This window comes from Leuresthes tenuis, unplaced genomic scaffold (genome assembly GCF_036924035.1).
Source record: "Leuresthes tenuis unplaced genomic scaffold, fLeuTen1.0.hap1 SCAF_1, whole genome shotgun sequence".
NCBI classification, from domain to species: domain Eukaryota; kingdom Metazoa; phylum Chordata; class Actinopteri; order Atheriniformes; family Atherinopsidae; genus Leuresthes; species Leuresthes tenuis.
The window spans coordinates 43,355,644-43,370,500 of record NW_027325355.1 but is presented as its reverse complement, the minus strand read 5'-3'; the positions used below and the strand labels follow the sequence as shown (position 1 = coordinate 43,370,500).

The following is a 14,857-nucleotide window of genomic DNA, read 5'->3' as shown; positions in this document are numbered from 1 at the left end:
ACATGAGGAAGTTGGTCATCTTCAGCTGCTGCTGCTTTGTTGGCAGACACGAAGTGATCTGAGAGTCTCAGTTTCAGCTGCAGAGAATTATCACATCAGGGAAGAAGATGTGCCCACTACAAGTCAGCCTTTCTCTGCAATTATCTGGTTACATAAATGAACTGTATGATTCCAGTACCTATATAATGCACATTTGTCACAGTTATGGTTACTTACGGCCACACCACCCTGAATATGCCCGACCTCATCTGATCTCGGAAGCCAAGCAGGTTTGGACCTGGTTAGTACTTGGATGGTAGACTGTCTGGGAATACCAGGTGCTGTAAGCTTTTTCTCTTCTCTCTACCACCTGCATGTCTTTTGTTGAAACGTCTGATCACCCTGTGACACATGAGGAAGTTGGTCATCTTCAGCTGCTGCTGCTTTGTTGGCAGACACAAAGTGATCTGAGAGTCTCAGTTTCAGCTGCAGAGAATAATCACATCAGGGAAGAAGATGTGCCCACTACAAGTTAGCCTTTCTCGGCAATTATCTGGTTACATAGAGGAACTGTATTATTCCAGTACCTATATAATGCACATTTGTCACAGACATTGTTGCTTACGGACACACCACCCTGAACATGCCCGACCTCGTCTGATCTTGGAAGCCAAGCAGGGTTGGGCCTTGTTAGTACTTGAATGGGAGACAGCTTGGGAATACCAGGTGCTGTAAGCTTTTTCTCTTCTCTCAACCACCTGCATGTCTTTTGTTGCAACGTCTGATCACCCTGTGACACATGAGGAAGTTGGTCATCTTCAGCTGCTGCTGCTTTGTTGGCAGACATGAAGTGATCTGAGAGTCTCAGTTTCAGTTGCAGAGAATGATCACATCAGAGAAGATGATTTACCCGCTACACATCAGCCTTTCTCGGCAATTATCTGGTTGCATAGAGGAACCGTATGATTCCAGTACCTATATAATGCACATTTGTCAGAGACATTGCTGCTTACGGCCACACCACCCGGAACATGCCTGACCTCGTCTGATCTCGGAAGCCAAGCAGGGTTGGGCCTGGTTAGTACTTGGATGGGAGACCACTTGGGAATACCAAGTGCTCTAAATTTTTTCTCTTCTCTCTACCACCTGCATGTCTTTTGTTGCAACGTCTGATCACCCTGTGACACATGAGGAAGTTGGTCATCTTCAGCTGCTGCTGCTTTGTTGGCAGACATGAAGTGATCTGAGAGTCTCAGTTTCAGTTGCAGAGAATGATCACATCAGAGAAGATGATTTACCCGCTACACATCAGCCTTTCTCGGCAATTATCTGGTTGCATAGAGGAACCGTATGATTTCAGTACCTATATAATGCACATTTGTCAGAGACATTGCTGCTTACGGCCACACCACCCGGAACATGCCTGACCTCGTCTGATCTCGGAAGCCAAGCAGGGTTGGGCCTGGTTAGTACTTGGATGGGAGACCACTTGGGAATACCAGGTGCTGTAAATTTTTTCTCTTCTCTCTACCACCTGCTTGTCTTTTGTTGCAACGTCTGATCACCCTGTGACACATGAGGAAGTTGGTCATCTTCAGCTGCTGCTGCTTTGTTGGCAGACATGAAGTGATCTGAGAGTCTCAGTTTCAGTTGCAGAGAATGATCACATCAGAGAAGATGATTTACCCGCTACACATCAGCCTTTCTCGGCAATTATCTGGTTACATAGAGGAACCGTATGATTCCAGTACCTATATAATGCACATTTGTCAGAGACATTGCTGCTTACGGCCACACCACCCGGAACATGCCTGACCTCGTCTGATCTCAGAACCCAAGCAGGTTTGGGCCTGGTTAGTACTTGGATGGGAGACCACTTGGGAATACCAGGTGCTGTAAATTTTTTCTCTTCTCTCTACCACCTGCATGTCTTTTGTTGCAATGTCTGATCGCCCTGTGACACATGAGGAAGTTGGTCATCTTCAGCTGCTGCTGCTTTGTTGGCAGACACGAAGTGATATGAGAGTCTCAGTTTCAGTTGGAGAGAATAATCACGTCAGGGAAGATGTTTCCACTACTTATCAGCCTTTCTTGGCAATTATCTGGTTGCATTGAGGAAGCGTATGATTCCAGTACCTATACAGTTTATATTTGTCACAGACATTGTTGCTTACGGCCACACCACCCTGAATATGCCCGACCTCGTCTGATCTTGGAAGCCAAGCAGGGTTGGGCCTGGTTAGTACTTGAATGGGAGACCGCTTGGGAATACCAGGTGCTGTAAGCTTTTTCTCTTCTCTCAACCACCTGCATGTCTTTTGTTGCAACGTCTGATCACCCTGTGACACATGAGGAAGTTGGTCATCTTCAGCTGCTGCTGCTTTGTTGGCAGACACGAAGTGATCTTAGAGTCTCATTTTCAGCTGGAGAAAATTATCACGTCAGGGAACAAGATGTGCCCACTACATATCAGCCTTTCTCGGCAATTATCTTGTTACATAGAGGAACCATATGATTCCATTGCCTATATAATGCACATTTGTCACAGAGATTGTTGCTTACGGCCAAACCACCCTGAATATGTCTGACCTCGTCTGCTCACAGAAGCTAAGGAGGGTTGGGCCTGGTTAGTACTTGGATGAGAGACCGCTTGGGAATACCAGGTGCTGTAAGCTTTTTCTCTTCTCTCTACCACCTGCATGTCTTTTGTTGCAACGTCTGATCACCCTGTGACACATGAGGAAGTTGGTCATCTTCAGCTGCTGCTGCTTTGTTGGCAGACAGGAAGTGATCTTAGAGTCTCATTTTCAGCTGGAGAAAATTATCACGTCAGGGAACAAGATGTGCCCACTACAAGTTAGCCTTTCTTGGCAATTATCTGGTTGCATAGAGGAACCGTATGATTCCAGTACCTATATAATGCACATTTGTCACAGACATTGTTACTTTAGGCCACACCACCCTGAATATGCCCGACCTAGTATGATCTCAGAACCCAAGCAGGGTTGGGCCTGGTTAGTACTTGAATGGGAGACCGCTTGGGAATATCAGGTGCTGTAAATTTTTTCTCTTCTCTCTACCACCTGCATGTCTTTTGTTGCAATGTCTGATCATCCTGTGACACATGAGGAAGTTGGTCATCTTCAGCTGCTGCTGCTTTGTTGGCAGACACGAAGTGATATGAGAGTCTCAGTTTCAGCTGCAGAGAATAATCACATCAGGGAAGAAGATGTGCCCACTACAAGTTAGCCTTTCTTGGCAATTATCTGGTTGCATAGAGGAACCGTATGATTCCAGTACCTATATAATGCACATTTGTCACAGACATTGTTACTTACGGCCACACCACCCTGAATATGCCCGACCTCGTCTGATCTCAGAACCCAAGCAGGGTTGGGCCTTGTTAGTACTTGAATGGGAGACTGCTTGGGAATACCAGGTGCTGTAAATTTTTTCTCTTCTCTCTACCACCTGCATGTCTTTTGTTGCAATGTCTGATCGCCCTGTGACACATGAGGAAGGTGGTCATCTTCAGCTGCTGCTGCTTTGTTGGCAGACACGAAGTGATATGAGAGTCTCAGTTTCAGCTGGAGAGAATAATCACGTCAGGGAAGATGTTTCCACTACTTATCAGCCTTTCTTGGCAATTATCTGGTTGCATAGAGGAACCGTATGATTCCAGTACCTATACAGTTTATATTTGTCACAGACATTGTTGCTTACGGCCACACCACCCTGAATATGCCCGACCTCGTCTGATCTCGGAAGCCAAGGAGGGTTGGGCCTGGTTAGTACTTCAATGGGAGACTGCTTGGGAATACCAGGTGCTGTAAGCGTTTTCTCTTCTCTCTACAACCTGCATGTCTTTTGTTGCAACGTCTGATCACCCTGTGACACATGAGGAAGTTGGTCATCTTCAGCTGCTGCTGCTTTGTTGGAAGACACGAAGTGATCTGAGAGTCTCAGTTTCAGCTGAAGAGAATAATCACGTCAGGAAAGAAGATGTGCCCACTACACATCAGCCTTTCTCAGCAATTATCTGGTTACATAGAGGAACCGTATGATTCCTGTACTTATATAATGCACATTTGTCACAGACATTGTTGCTTACGGCCACACCACCCTCAATATGCCTGACCTCGTCTGATCTCGGAAGCCAAGCAGGGCTGGGCCTGGTTAGTACTTGGGTGGGAGACCGCTTGAAAATACCATTTGCTGTAAGCTTTTTCTCTTCTCTCTACAACCTGCATGTCTTTTGTTGCAACGTCTGATCACCCTGTGACACATGAGGAAGTTGGTCATCTTCAGCTGCTGCTGCTGCTTTGTTGGCAGACATGAAGTGATCTGAGAGTCTCAGTTTCAGCTCCAGAGAATAATCACATCAAGGAGGAAGATGTGCCCACTAAGAGTCAGCCTTTCTCGGCAATTATCTGGTTACATAGAGGAAGTGTATGATTCCAGTACCTATATAATACACATTTGTACCAGATATTGTTGCTTACCGCCACACCACCCTGAATAAGCTCGACCTCGTCTGATCTCGGAAGCCAAGCAGGGTTGGGCCTGGTTAGTTCTTGAATGGGAGACCGCTTGCGAATACCAGGTGCTGTAAGCTTTTTCTCTTCTCTCTACCACCTGCATGTCTTTTGTTGCAACGTCTGATCACCCTGTGACACATGAGGAAGTTGGTCATCTTCAGCTTCTGCTGCTTTGTTGGCAGACACGAAGTGATCTGAGAGTCTCAGTTTCAGCTGAAGAGAATGATCACATCAAGAAGGAAGATGTGCCCACTAAGAGTCAGCCTTTCTCGGCAATTATCTGGTTACATAGAGGAAGTGTATGATTCCAGTACCTATATAATACACATTTGTCACAGAGATTGTCGCTTACGGCCACACCACCCTGAATATAATATGCCCGACCTCGTCTGATCTCGGAAGCCAAGCAGGGTTGTGCCTGGTTAGTACTTGGGTGGGAGACTGCTTGGGAATACCAGGTGCTGTAAGCTTTTTCTCTTCTCTCTACCACCTGCATGTCTTTTGTTGTAACATCTGATCACCCTGTGACACATGAGGAAGTTGGTCATCTTCAGCTGCTGCTGCTTTGTTGGCAGACACAAAGTGATCTGAGAGTCTCAGTTTCAGCTGCAGAGAATAATCACATCAGGGAAGAAGATATGCCCACTACACATCAGCCTTTCTCGGCAATTATCTGGTTACATAGAGGAACTGTATGATTCCAGTACCTATATAATGCACATTTGTCAAAGACTTTGTTGCTTACGGCCACACCACCCTGAACATATCCGACCTTGTCCGATCTCGGAAGCCAAGCACGGTTGGGCCTGGTTAGTACTTGGATGGGAGACTGCTTTGGAATACCAGGTGCTGTAAGCTTTTTCTCTTCTCTCGACCACCTGCATGTCTTTTGTTGCAAAGTCTGATCACCCTGTGACACATGAGGAAGTTGGTCATCTTCAGCTGCTGCTGCTTTGTTGGCAGACACGAAGTGATCTGAGAGTCTCAGTTTCAGCTGCAGAGAATTATCACATCAGGGAAGAAGATGTGCCCACTACAAGTCAGCCTTTCTCTGCAATTATCTGGTTACATAAATGAACTGTATGATTCCAGTACCTATATAATGCACATTTGTCACAGTTATGGTTACTTACGGCCACACCACCCTGAATATGCCCGACCTCATCTGATCTCGGAAGCCAAGCAGGTTTGGACCTGGTTAGTACTTGGATGGTAGACTGTCTGGGAATACCAGGTGCTGTAAGCTTTTTCTCTTCTCTCTACCACCTGCATGTCTTTTGTTGAAACGTCTGATCACCCTGTGACACATGAGGAAGTTGGTCATCTTCAGCTGCTGCTGCTTTGTTGGCAGACACAAAGTGATCTGAGAGTCTCAGTTTCAGCTGCAGAGAATAATCACATCAGGGAAGAAGATGTGCCCACTACAAGTTAGCCTTTCTCGGCAATTATCTGGTTACATAGAGGAACTGTATTATTCCAGTACCTATATAATGCACATTTGTCACAGACATTGTTGCTTACGGACACACCACCCTGAACATGCCCGACCTCGTCTGATCTTGGAAGCCAAGCAGGGTTGGGCCTTGTTAGTACTTGAATGGGAGACAGCTTGGGAATACCAGGTGCTGTAAGCTTTTTCTCTTCTCTCAACCACCTGCATGTCTTTTGTTGCAACGTCTGATCACCCTGTGACACATGAGGAAGTTGGTCATCTTCAGCTGCTGCTGCTTTGTTGGCAGACATGAAGTGATCTGAGAGTCTCAGTTTCAGTTGCAGAGAATGATCACATCAGAGAAGATGATTTACCCGCTACACATCAGCCTTTCTCGGCAATTATCTGGTTGCATAGAGGAACCGTATGATTCCAGTACCTATATAATGCACATTTGTCAGAGACATTGCTGCTTACGGCCACACCACCCGGAACATGCCTGACCTCGTCTGATCTCGGAAGCCAAGCAGGGTTGGGCCTGGTTAGTACTTGGATGGGAGACCACTTGGGAATACCAAGTGCTCTAAATTTTTTCTCTTCTCTCTACCACCTGCATGTCTTTTGTTGCAACGTCTGATCACCCTGTGACACATGAGGAAGTTGGTCATCTTCAGCTGCTGCTGCTTTGTTGGCAGACATGAAGTGATCTGAGAGTCTCAGTTTCAGTTGCAGAGAATGATCACATCAGAGAAGATGATTTACCCGCTACACATCAGCCTTTCTCGGCAATTATCTGGTTGCATAGAGGAACCGTATGATTTCAGTACCTATATAATGCACATTTGTCAGAGACATTGCTGCTTACGGCCACACCACCCGGAACATGCCTGACCTCGTCTGATCTCGGAAGCCAAGCAGGGTTGGGCCTGGTTAGTACTTGGATGGGAGACCACTTGGGAATACCAGGTGCTGTAAATTTTTTCTCTTCTCTCTACCACCTGCTTGTCTTTTGTTGCAACGTCTGATCACCCTGTGACACATGAGGAAGTTGGTCATCTTCAGCTGCTGCTGCTTTGTTGGCAGACATGAAGTGATCTGAGAGTCTCAGTTTCAGTTGCAGAGAATGATCACATCAGAGAAGATGATTTACCCGCTACACATCAGCCTTTCTCGGCAATTATCTGGTTACATAGAGGAACCGTATGATTCCAGTACCTATATAATGCACATTTGTCAGAGACATTGCTGCTTACGGCCACACCACCCGGAACATGCCTGACCTCGTCTGATCTCAGAACCCAAGCAGGTTTGGGCCTGGTTAGTACTTGGATGGGAGACCACTTGGGAATACCAGGTGCTGTAAATTTTTTCTCTTCTCTCTACCACCTGCATGTCTTTTGTTGCAATGTCTGATCGCCCTGTGACACATGAGGAAGTTGGTCATCTTCAGCTGCTGCTGCTTTGTTGGCAGACACGAAGTGATATGAGAGTCTCAGTTTCAGTTGGAGAGAATAATCACGTCAGGGAAGATGTTTCCACTACTTATCAGCCTTTCTTGGCAATTATCTGGTTGCATTGAGGAAGCGTATGATTCCAGTACCTATACAGTTTATATTTGTCACAGACATTGTTGCTTACGGCCACACCACCCTGAATATGCCCGACCTCGTCTGATCTTGGAAGCCAAGCAGGGTTGGGCCTGGTTAGTACTTGAATGGGAGACCGCTTGGGAATACCAGGTGCTGTAAGCTTTTTCTCTTCTCTCAACCACCTGCATGTCTTTTGTTGCAACGTCTGATCACCCTGTGACACATGAGGAAGTTGGTCATCTTCAGCTGCTGCTGCTTTGTTGGCAGACACGAAGTGATCTTAGAGTCTCATTTTCAGCTGGAGAAAATTATCACGTCAGGGAACAAGATGTGCCCACTACATATCAGCCTTTCTCGGCAATTATCTTGTTACATAGAGGAACCATATGATTCCATTGCCTATATAATGCACATTTGTCACAGAGATTGTTGCTTACGGCCAAACCACCCTGAATATGTCTGACCTCGTCTGCTCACAGAAGCTAAGGAGGGTTGGGCCTGGTTAGTACTTGGATGAGAGACCGCTTGGGAATACCAGGTGCTGTAAGCTTTTTCTCTTCTCTCTACCACCTGCATGTCTTTTGTTGCAACGTCTGATCACCCTGTGACACATGAGGAAGTTGGTCATCTTCAGCTGCTGCTGCTTTGTTGGCAGACAGGAAGTGATCTTAGAGTCTCATTTTCAGCTGGAGAAAATTATCACGTCAGGGAACAAGATGTGCCCACTACATATCAGCCTTTTTCGGCAATTATCTTGTTACATAGAGGAACCATATGATTCCATTGCCTATATAATGCACATTTGTCACAGAGATTGTTGCTTACGGCCAAACCACCCTGAATATGTCTGACCTCGTCTGATCTCAGAAGCCAAGGAGGGTTGGGCCTGGTTAGTACTTTGATGAGAGACCGCTATGGAATACCAGGTGCTGTAAGCTTTTTCTCTTCTCTCTACCACCTGCATGTCTTTTGTTGCAACGTCTGATCGCCGTGTGACACATGAGGAAGTTGGTCATCTTCAGCTGCTGCTGCTTTGTTGGCAGACACAAAGTGATCTGAGAGTCTCAGTTTCAGCTGAAGAGAATAATCACATCAGGGAAGAAGATGTGCCCACTACAAGTTAGCCTTTCTTGGCAATTATCTGGTTGCATAGAGGAACCGTATGATTCCAGTACCTATATAATGCACATTTGTCACAGACATTGTTACTTTCGGCCACACCACCCTGAATATACCCGACCTAGTATGATCTCAGAACCCAAGCAGAGTTGGGCCTGGTTAGTACTTGAATGGGAGACCGCTTGGGAATATCAGGTGCTGTAAATTTTTTCTCTTCTCTCTACCACCTGCATGTCTTTTGTTGCAATGTCTGATCATCCTGTGACACATGAGGAAGTTGGTCATCTTCAGCTGCTGCTGCTTTGTTGGCAGACACGAAGTGATCTGAGAGTCTCAGTTTCAGCTGCAGAGAATAATCACATCAAGGAAGAAGATGTGCCCACTACAAGTTAGCCTTTCTTGGCAATTATCTGGTTGCATAGAGGAACTGTATGATTCCAGTACCTATATAATGCACATTTGTCACAGACATTGTTACTTACGGCCACACCACCCTGAATATGCCCGACCTCGTCTGATCTCAGAACCCAAGCAGGGTTGGGCCTTGTTAGTACTTGAATGGGAGACTGCTTGGGAATACCAGGTGCTGTAAATTTTTTCTCTTCTCTCTACCACCTGCATGTCTTTTGTTGCAATGTCTGATCGCCCTGTGACACATGAGGAAGTTGGTCATCTTCAGCTGCTGCTGCTTTGTTGGCAGACACGAAGTGATATGAGAGTCTCAGTTTCAGCTGGAGAGAATAATCACGTCAGGGAAGATGTTTCCACTACTTATCAGCCTTTCTTGGCAATTATCTGGTTGCATAGAGGAACCGTATGATTCCAGTACCTATACAGTTTATATTTGTCACAGACATTGTTCCTTACGGCCACACCACCCTGAATATGCCCGACCTCGTCTGATCTCGGAAGCCAAGGAGGGTTGGGCCTGGTTAGTACTTCAATGGGAGACTGCTTGGGAATACCAGGTACTGTAAGCGTTTTCTCTTCTCTCTACAACCTGCATGTCTTTTGTTGCAACGTCTGATCACCCTGTGACACATGAGGAAGTTGGTCATCTTCAGCTGCTGCTGCTTTGTTGGAAGACACGAAGTGATCTGAGAGTCTCAGTTTCAGCTGTAGAGAATAATCACATCAGGGAAGAAGATGTGCCCACTACAAGTTAGCCTTTCTTGGCAATTATCTGGTTGCATAGAGGAACCGTATGATTCCAGTACCTCTATAATGCACATTTGTCACAGACATTGTTACTTACGGCCACACCACCCTGAATATGCCCAACCTCGTGTGATCTCGGAAGCCAAACAGGGTTGAGCCTGCTTAGTACTTGGATGGGAGACTGCTTCGGAATACCAGGTGCTGTAAGCTTCTTCTCTTCTCTCTACCACCTGCATGTCTTTTGTTGCAACGTCTGATCACCCTGTGACACATGAGGAAGTTGGTCATCTTCAGCAGCTGCTGCTTTTTTGGCAGACACGAAGTGATCTGAGAGTCTCAGTTTCAGCTGTAGAGAATAATCACATCAGGGAAGAAGATGTGCCCACTACAAGTTAGCCTTTCTTGGCAATTATCTGGTTGCATAGAGGGACCGTATGATTCCAGTACCTATATAATGCACATTTGTCACAGACATTGTTACTTACGGCCACACCACCCTGAATATGCCCAACCTCGTGTGATCTCGGAAGCCAAACAGGGTTGAGCCTGCTTAGTACTTGGATGGGAGACTGCTTGGGAATACCAGGTGCTGTAAGCTTCTTCTCTTCTCTCTACCACCTGCATGTCTTTTGTTGCAACGTCTGATCACCCTGTGACACATGAGGTAGATGGTCATCTTCAGCTGCTGCTGCTTTGTTGGCAGACACGAAGTGATCTGAGAGTCTCAGTTTCAGTTGCAGAGAATGATCACATCAGAGAAGATGATTTGCCCGCTACACATAAGCCTTTCTCGGCAATTATCTGGTTGCATAGAGGAACCGTATGATTCCAGTACCTATATAATGCACATTTGTCAGAGACATTGTTGCTTACGGCCACACCACCCTGAATAAGCCCGAGCTCGTCTGATCTCGGACGCCAAGCAGGGTTGTACCTGGTTAGTACTTGGATGGGAGACAGCTTGGGAATACCAGGTGCTGTAAGCTTTTTCTCTTCTCTCTACCACATGCATGTCTTTTGTTGCAACGTCTGATCACCCTGTGACACATGAGGAAGTTGGTCATCTTCAGCTGCTGCTGCTTTGTTGGCTGACACGAAGTGATCTTAGAGTCTCATTTTCAGCTGGAGAAAATTATCACGTCAGGGAACAAGATGTGCCCACTATATATCAGCCTTTTTCGGCAATTATCTTGTTACATAGAGGAACCGTATGATTCCAGTACCTATATAATGCACATTTGTCAGAGACATTGTTGCTTACGGCCACACCACCCTGAATAAGTCTTATCTCGTCTGATCTCGGAAGCCAAGCAGGTTTGGGCCTGGTTAGTACTTGGATGGGAGACTGCTTGGGAATACCAGGTGATGTAATCTTTTTCTCTTCTCTCTACCACCTGCATGTCTTTTGTTGCAATGTCTGATCGCCCTGTGACACATGAGGAAGTTGGTCATCTTCAGCTGCTGCTGCTGCTTTGTTGGCAGACATGAAGTGATCTGAGAGTCTCAGTTTCAGCTGAAGAGAATGATCACATCAGAGAAGATGATATGCCCACTACACATCAGCCTTTCTCGGCAATTATCTGGTTTCATAGAGGAAGTGTATGATTCCAGTACCTATATAATTCACATTTGTAACAAATATTGTTGCTTACCGCCACACCACCCTGAATAAGCCCCACCTTGTCTTATCCTGGAAGCCAAGCAGGGTTGGGTCTGGTTTGTACTTCAATGGGAGACTGCTTGGGAATACCAGGTGCTGTAAGCTTTTTCTCTTCTCTCTACCACCTGCATGTCTTTTGTTGCAACATCTGATCACCCTGTGACACATGAGGAAGTTTGTCATCTTCAGCTTCTGCTACTTTGTTGGCAGACACGAAGTGATCTGAGAGTCTCAGTTTCAACTGAAGAGAATAATCACGTCAGGGAAGAAGATGTGCCCACTACACATAAGCCTTTCTCTGCAATTATCTGGTTACATAGAGGAACCGTATGATTCCAGTACCTATATAATGCACATTTGTCACAGACATTGTCGCTTACGGCCACACCACCCTGAACATGCCTGACCTCGTCTGATCTCGGAAGCCAAGCACGGTTGGCCTGGTTAGTACTTGGGTGGGAGACTGCTTGGGAATACCAGGTGCTGTAAGCTTTATCTCTTCTCTGGACCACCTGAATGTCTTTTGTTGCAACGTCTGATCACCCTGTGACACATGAGGAAGTTGGTCATCTTCAGCTTCTGCTGCTTTGTTGGCAGACACGAAGTGATCTGAGAGTCTCAGTTTCAGCTGCAGAGAATAATCACGTCAGGGAAGAAGATGTGCCCACTACACATAAGCCTTTCTCTGCAATTATCTGGTTACATAGAGGAACCGTATGATTCCAGTACCTATATAATGCACATTTGTCACAGAGATTGTCGCTTACGGCCACACCACCCTGAATATAATATGCCCGACCTCGTCCGATCTCGGAAGCCAAGCGGGGTTGTGCCTGGTTAGTACTTGGGTGGGAGACTGCTTGGGAATACCAGGTGCTGTAAGCTTTTTCTCTTTTCTCTACCACCTGCATGTCTTTTGTTGCAACGTCTGATCACCCTGTGACACATGAGGAAGGTGGTCATCTTCAGCTGCTGCTGCTTTGTTGGCAGACACGAAGTGATCTGAGAGTCTCAGTTTCAGCTGCAGAGAATAATCACATCAGGGAAGAAGATGTGCCCATAACAAGTCAGCCTTTCTCATCAATTATCTGGTTACATAGAGGAATTGTATGATTCCAGTACCTATATAATGCACATTTGTCACAGAAATTGTTCCTTACGGCCACACCACCCTGAATAAGCCCGACCTCGTCTGATCTCGGAAGCCAAGGAGGGTTGGGCCTGGTTAGTACTTTAATGGGAGACTGCTTGGGAATACCAGGTGCTGTAAGCATATTCTCTTCTCTCTACAACCTGCATGTCTTTTGTTGCAACGTCTGATCACCCTGTGACACATGAGAAAGTTGGCCATCTTCAGCTGCTGCTGCTTTGTTGGAAGACACGAAGTGATCTGAGAGTCTCAGTTTCAGCTGAAGAGAATAATCACGTCAGGGAAGAAGATGTGCCAACTACACATCAGCCTTTCTCAGCAATTATCTGGTTACATAGAGGAACCGTATGATTCCTGTACTTATATAATGCACATTTGTCAGACACATTGATACTTACGGCCACACCACCCGGAACATGCCTGACCTCGTCTGATCTCGGAAGCCAAGCAGGGTTGGGCCTGGTTAGTACTTGGATGGGAGACCGCTTGGGAATACCAGGTGCTGTAAGCTTCTTCTCTACTCTCTACCACCTGCATGTATTTTGTTGCAAGGTCTGATCGCCCTGTGACACATGAGGAAGTTGGTCATCTTCAGCTTCTGCTGCTTTGTTGGCAGACACAAAGTGATCTGAGAGTCTCACTTTCAGCTCAAGAGAATAATCACGTCAGGGAAGAAGATGTGCCCACTACTTATCAGCTTTTCTCGGCAATTATCTGGTTACATAGAGGAACTGTATGATTCCAGTACCTATATAATGCACATTTGTCACAGTTATGGTTGCTTACGGCCACACCACCCTGAACATGCCCGACCTCGTCTGATCTCGGAAGCCAAGGAGGGTTGGGCCTGGTTAGTACTTAAATGGGAGACGGCTTGGGAATACCAGGTGCTGTAAGCTTTTTCTCTTCTCTCTACCACCTGCATGTCTTTTGTTGCAACGTCTGATCACCCTGTGACACATGAGGAAGTTGGTCATCTTCAGCTGCTGCTGCTTTGTTGGCAGACACAAAGTGATCTGAGAGTCTCAGTTTCAGCTGCAGAGAATAATCACATCAGGGAAGAAGATGTGCCCACTACAAGTCAGCCTTTCTCGGCAATTATCTGGTTACATAGAGGAACCGTATGATTCCAGTACCTATATAATGCACATTTGTCACAGACCATGTTGCTTACGGCCACACCACCCTGAACATGCCCGATCTCGTCTGATCTCGGAAGCCAAGGAGGGTTGGGCTTGGTTAGTACTTAAATGGGAGACCGCTTGGGAATACCAGGTGCTGTAAGCTTTATCTCTTCTCTGGACCACCTGAATGTCTTTTGTGGCAACGTCTGATCCTCCTGTGACACATGAGGAAGTTGGTCATCTTCAGCTGCTGCTGCTTCTTTGTTGGCAGACACGAAGTGATCTGATAGTCTCAATTTCAGCTGCAGAGAATAATCACATCAGGGAAGAAGATGTGCCCATAACAAGTCAGCCTTTCTCGGCAATTATCTGGTTACATAGAGGAACCGTATGATTCCAGTACCTATATAATGCACATTTGTCACAGAAATTGTTCCTTACGGCCACACCACCCTGAACATGCCCGACCTCGTCTGATCTCGGAAGCCAAGCAGGGTTGAGCCTCCTTAGTACTTGGATGGGAGACTGCTTTGGAATACCAGGTGCCGTAAGCATTTTCTCTTCTCTCTACAACCTGCATGTCTTTTGTTGCAACGTCTGATCACCCTGTGACACATGAGGAAGTTGGTCATCTTCAGCTGCTGCTGCTTTGTTGGCTGACACAATGTGATCTGAGAGTCTCAGTTTCAGTTGCAGAGAATGATCACATCAGAGAAGATGATATGCCCGCTACACATCAGCCTTTCTCTGCAATTATCTGGGTGCATAGAGGAACTGTATGATTCCAGTACCTTTATAATGCACATTTGTCAAAGTTATGGTTAATTATGGCCACACCACCCTGAAAATGCCTGACCACGTCTGATCTCGGAAGCCAAGCAGGTTTTGGCCTGGTTAGTACTTGAATGGTAGACCGCTTGGGAATACCAGGTGCCTTAAGCTTTTTCTCTTCTCTCTACCACCTGCATGTCTTTTGTTGCAACGTCTGATCACCCTGTGACACATGAGGAAGTTGGTTATCTTCAGCTACTGCTGCTTTGTTGGCAGACACAAAGTGATCTGAGAGTCTCAGTTTCAGCTGCAGAGAATAATCACGTCAGGGAAGAAG

The 14,857-nt window shown here is 46.2% G+C and overlaps 3 non-coding genes and 34 pseudogenes across 3 annotated transcripts; all 37 read left to right on the top strand.

Annotated features, from left to right (window-relative positions):
• The first annotated feature begins 210 nt into the window (after window positions 1–210).
• On the top strand, window positions 211–329 carry LOC140319586 (5S ribosomal RNA; annotated as a pseudogene).
• A 269-nt stretch (window positions 330–598) lies between these two features.
• LOC140292819 (5S ribosomal RNA) lies at window positions 599–717 on the top strand (annotated as a pseudogene).
• Window positions 718–986: 269 nt separating this feature from the next.
• LOC140292863 (5S ribosomal RNA) lies at window positions 987–1,105 on the top strand (annotated as a pseudogene).
• Window positions 1,106–1,374: 269 nt separating this feature from the next.
• On the top strand, window positions 1,375–1,493 carry LOC140300934 (5S ribosomal RNA; annotated as a pseudogene).
• A 269-nt stretch (window positions 1,494–1,762) lies between these two features.
• On the top strand, window positions 1,763–1,881 carry LOC140284687 (5S ribosomal RNA; annotated as a pseudogene).
• A 266-nt stretch (window positions 1,882–2,147) lies between these two features.
• On the top strand, window positions 2,148–2,266 carry LOC140293798 (5S ribosomal RNA). Its single transcript, XR_011912711.1, has one exon. It is a non-coding gene; the product is annotated as a 5S ribosomal RNA (ribosomal RNA).
• A 269-nt stretch (window positions 2,267–2,535) lies between these two features.
• LOC140289387 (5S ribosomal RNA) lies at window positions 2,536–2,654 on the top strand (annotated as a pseudogene).
• A 269-nt stretch (window positions 2,655–2,923) lies between these two features.
• LOC140296923 (5S ribosomal RNA) lies at window positions 2,924–3,042 on the top strand (annotated as a pseudogene).
• A 269-nt stretch (window positions 3,043–3,311) lies between these two features.
• LOC140292433 (5S ribosomal RNA) lies at window positions 3,312–3,430 on the top strand (annotated as a pseudogene).
• A 266-nt stretch (window positions 3,431–3,696) lies between these two features.
• LOC140303066 (5S ribosomal RNA) lies at window positions 3,697–3,815 on the top strand (annotated as a pseudogene).
• Window positions 3,816–4,084: 269 nt separating this feature from the next.
• On the top strand, window positions 4,085–4,203 carry LOC140294227 (5S ribosomal RNA; annotated as a pseudogene).
• Window positions 4,204–4,475: 272 nt separating this feature from the next.
• On the top strand, window positions 4,476–4,594 carry LOC140286552 (5S ribosomal RNA; annotated as a pseudogene).
• Window positions 4,595–4,863: 269 nt separating this feature from the next.
• On the top strand, window positions 4,864–4,987 carry LOC140268511 (5S ribosomal RNA; annotated as a pseudogene).
• Window positions 4,988–5,256: 269 nt separating this feature from the next.
• LOC140318915 (5S ribosomal RNA) lies at window positions 5,257–5,375 on the top strand (annotated as a pseudogene).
• A 269-nt stretch (window positions 5,376–5,644) lies between these two features.
• Window positions 5,645–5,763, top strand: LOC140319580 (5S ribosomal RNA; annotated as a pseudogene).
• Window positions 5,764–6,032: 269 nt separating this feature from the next.
• Window positions 6,033–6,151, top strand: LOC140292818 (5S ribosomal RNA; annotated as a pseudogene).
• A 269-nt stretch (window positions 6,152–6,420) lies between these two features.
• LOC140292862 (5S ribosomal RNA) lies at window positions 6,421–6,539 on the top strand (annotated as a pseudogene).
• A 269-nt stretch (window positions 6,540–6,808) lies between these two features.
• Window positions 6,809–6,927, top strand: LOC140300932 (5S ribosomal RNA; annotated as a pseudogene).
• A 269-nt stretch (window positions 6,928–7,196) lies between these two features.
• LOC140284683 (5S ribosomal RNA) lies at window positions 7,197–7,315 on the top strand (annotated as a pseudogene).
• A 266-nt stretch (window positions 7,316–7,581) lies between these two features.
• On the top strand, window positions 7,582–7,700 carry LOC140293787 (5S ribosomal RNA). Its single transcript, XR_011912710.1, has one exon. It is a non-coding gene; the product is annotated as a 5S ribosomal RNA (ribosomal RNA).
• Window positions 7,701–7,969: 269 nt separating this feature from the next.
• LOC140289386 (5S ribosomal RNA) lies at window positions 7,970–8,088 on the top strand (annotated as a pseudogene).
• Window positions 8,089–8,357: 269 nt separating this feature from the next.
• LOC140291181 (5S ribosomal RNA) lies at window positions 8,358–8,476 on the top strand (annotated as a pseudogene).
• Window positions 8,477–8,745: 269 nt separating this feature from the next.
• On the top strand, window positions 8,746–8,864 carry LOC140296136 (5S ribosomal RNA; annotated as a pseudogene).
• Window positions 8,865–9,133: 269 nt separating this feature from the next.
• LOC140292432 (5S ribosomal RNA) lies at window positions 9,134–9,252 on the top strand (annotated as a pseudogene).
• Window positions 9,253–9,518: 266 nt separating this feature from the next.
• On the top strand, window positions 9,519–9,637 carry LOC140289765 (5S ribosomal RNA; annotated as a pseudogene).
• Window positions 9,638–9,906: 269 nt separating this feature from the next.
• On the top strand, window positions 9,907–10,025 carry LOC140296305 (5S ribosomal RNA; annotated as a pseudogene).
• Window positions 10,026–10,294: 269 nt separating this feature from the next.
• Window positions 10,295–10,413, top strand: LOC140294547 (5S ribosomal RNA; annotated as a pseudogene).
• Window positions 10,414–10,682: 269 nt separating this feature from the next.
• Window positions 10,683–10,801, top strand: LOC140291099 (5S ribosomal RNA; annotated as a pseudogene).
• A 269-nt stretch (window positions 10,802–11,070) lies between these two features.
• On the top strand, window positions 11,071–11,189 carry LOC140295248 (5S ribosomal RNA; annotated as a pseudogene).
• Window positions 11,190–11,849: 660 nt separating this feature from the next.
• LOC140289576 (5S ribosomal RNA) lies at window positions 11,850–11,967 on the top strand (annotated as a pseudogene).
• A 269-nt stretch (window positions 11,968–12,236) lies between these two features.
• LOC140271133 (5S ribosomal RNA) lies at window positions 12,237–12,360 on the top strand (annotated as a pseudogene).
• Window positions 12,361–12,629: 269 nt separating this feature from the next.
• Window positions 12,630–12,748, top strand: LOC140284242 (5S ribosomal RNA; annotated as a pseudogene).
• A 269-nt stretch (window positions 12,749–13,017) lies between these two features.
• LOC140299346 (5S ribosomal RNA) lies at window positions 13,018–13,136 on the top strand (annotated as a pseudogene).
• Window positions 13,137–13,405: 269 nt separating this feature from the next.
• LOC140312813 (5S ribosomal RNA) lies at window positions 13,406–13,524 on the top strand (annotated as a pseudogene).
• Window positions 13,525–13,793: 269 nt separating this feature from the next.
• On the top strand, window positions 13,794–13,912 carry LOC140297723 (5S ribosomal RNA). The gene has a single exon (XR_011913434.1). It is a non-coding gene; the product is annotated as a 5S ribosomal RNA (ribosomal RNA).
• Window positions 13,913–14,184: 272 nt separating this feature from the next.
• LOC140295448 (5S ribosomal RNA) lies at window positions 14,185–14,303 on the top strand (annotated as a pseudogene).
• Window positions 14,304–14,572: 269 nt separating this feature from the next.
• LOC140296270 (5S ribosomal RNA) lies at window positions 14,573–14,691 on the top strand (annotated as a pseudogene).
• The last annotated feature ends 166 nt before the right edge of the window (window positions 14,692–14,857 follow it).